Consider the following 2500-nt stretch of genomic DNA (forward strand, 5'->3'; position numbering starts at 1 on the left):
GCTGAGAGTGGTATTTCCCAGGGTTAGTAGGTGGTATAAACCTGGTAGTACCATTATCCTCAGAGCAAATAATCGTTGTTGGGGTTTCAATGGTGCTTTAGACAGTTTGACCAGTGCCGTTTTCAGATGGTCGTCTTCGTGACCTATAGAGCGCCCTTCAGGTGTAAAAGGGACGCCTAAGTACTTCCACTCATCCGCTCGTTTTATTGATGGCATTGCTTGCCCGTCGCAGTAGAACTTTTGTCTGCCATCAACCACCGTTTTCTTCTCGTGTGGCACGTTCTTGATGGCAACGGTGAAGGACTTGGAGGCATTAATCTTTAGTCCACACCGTGCCAGGTAGCTAGAAGCCAGGTCCAATATTAGTTGCAACCCATGAGGTGTAGATGTAATGAACACAATGTCGTCCGCGAAAGCGAACGCGTTGAAGCGGTTTCCGCATACTTCAACACCAACCTCAGGTGGAATGGCTCTTAAGAGCGTGTCTATCACCAGGTTAAAGATTATTGGTGATAGTGGGTCGCCTTGTTTTACCCCACATGTGGGGTGTATTGGCACAGACTCCCAGCCATCGCACACTAGTGTCGTTCTACTTCTTTCATATACATCCATCACATATTCGACCATCGGGGTCGGAACCCCTCTAGCTGTCAGTGTGTCTTTGATGGTGTTATGTGACACGGAGTCGAAAGCCTTAGCTATGTCGATAGATGCAATGAAGAGGCTTTTAAAGTTTTGGCGGTGGTATCTTAGGACCATATCTAGATCAAATATGTTTTCTGAGCATCCGTCCATTGGGACGAACGCTTTCTGCCTTTTGTCTAAGTCCACAAGTCGCATTAGGCGCCTAGCCAGCAATTTGTGGTAGGTCCTTGTTATTATGGAGGACACCGTAATCGGTCTGTAATCTCCAGGCTCAGAGGCGCCATCCTTTTTGGGGATCAAGGTGGTCTTTGATTCCAGCAGGTGTTTTGGGAGTTTTCCACATAGCAAGAATAGATTGAATATTCTTGCTAGGATCTGGGTAGGCATGGCCTTCAGCTGGCGGGCCGAGAGTCCATCTGGACCTGGAGAGGAAGTCATTTCTGGGTAGGCATTATAGACTTCACGTGATTCAATAGGTGCCCAAAGCGCGTTGATTTCTTGGGCCTTGGTGTTTGTACCTGGTGACTGGTCACCCCCACCAGTCATGACCGCTTGCCAGAACGGTACCATTACGTCCATAGCTGGTGTTGATTTGGACGTTTTATCCTTTAGGATTTTACGGAGGCAGTTACATGGGTTCTTTTTCCATGCCCGTTGTGTTAGCGCATATTCTTTCCGTCTTGCGCGCCTCCGTGTTAGCACCTTTTCTGACTCGGCCTCCAGGTATGGTTCCCTTCGTTTAGGTGGTAAAGGGAATACTTTAAGCAGATAGATCTCGAGCTCTCCAGAGATTCTGGGTCTGTCCCAGCTCAAGATATTTCGACATATTTGATCCAGGTGGTCTGCGTGGAACTCTGCGCCCCTCAGAGGTTCCATTTTGGCAAACAGGTCGCTTAGTTCGGCTGCAAGGGCATTCTCGTCTAGGGGGTGTACGTTTGGTTCGATCTGTTGGTTTTGTAGATCGTTGGTGCCACAACTTTGGTCGTTTCGACATTCCTTTATGAATTTCTGCACCATGTCCTTGTGTTGCTGGTAGCGCCTTCGCCCTTTGATTGCTTCAAGGGTGCGGTTAGGGAAATAAGGTGTTAATGCCTGATTTAGGAATTTCTCGCCATTAAATGAGAGGTGTGCTTCCTGCCGTGCCAGGAGCGCTGCCTCTTCTGCACTCCAAGGTGCCTTTCTGTTGACTATGGCTTGTGCGTGTTGCTCATCATACCAGTTCTTATGAGCTCTCTGTTCGTGTACTCCTCTCCCTCTAGAGGTATTGAATGTTCGATCGCAGCCTTCCATTCTGCACTGGTAGGTTTCAGCAGATTCAGATGCAGTTTCGCTGGTTATAGAAGTCGGGCCGGACGAGCCTGAGGGCTCGCCAGCAGTAGTATAAATGTTTTCATCCGAGGCTTTGTTACTGTTTTTTGGGCCGACATAAAGACGATCGAGGGGGGTGGCAGCCCCCAGGACCGTAGGGCGCAGAGGCGATTCTTAGCTATCCCCGTGAGGAGATATCCGGCGGGAACCAACGAGAAGGTGATCGCTTGCTAGACTATGACCCCTTAAGAGAGTCATAGTTACTCCCGCCGTTTACCCGCGCTTTTTTGAATTTCTTCACGTTGACATTCAGAGCACTGGGCAGAAATCACATTGCGTCAACACTCTTGGGGGCCATCGCAATGCTTTGTTTTAATTAGACAGTCGGATTCCCCTAGTCCGTGCCAGTTCTGAGCTGAGTGTTGAATGACGGCCGAAGAAACGACCGCGACGTCAAACGCCACAGAAGCTCCGCAGCAAGGAAGATCCGTGAGAGGCCAAGGCACGGGACCGAGATCGGATCCCGGTAACAGTAATGATACCGTTC

General features: G+C 49.4%; 1 pseudogene; it reads right to left on the bottom strand.

Annotated features, from left to right (window-relative positions):
* Positions 1 to 2500, bottom strand: part of LOC143154447 (large subunit ribosomal RNA) — a 7401-nt pseudogene that overhangs the window by 2446 nt on the left and 2455 nt on the right.

This window comes from Ptiloglossa arizonensis, unplaced genomic scaffold (genome assembly GCF_051014685.1).
Source record: "Ptiloglossa arizonensis isolate GNS036 unplaced genomic scaffold, iyPtiAriz1_principal scaffold0023, whole genome shotgun sequence".
NCBI lineage: Eukaryota > Metazoa > Arthropoda > Insecta > Hymenoptera > Colletidae > Ptiloglossa > Ptiloglossa arizonensis.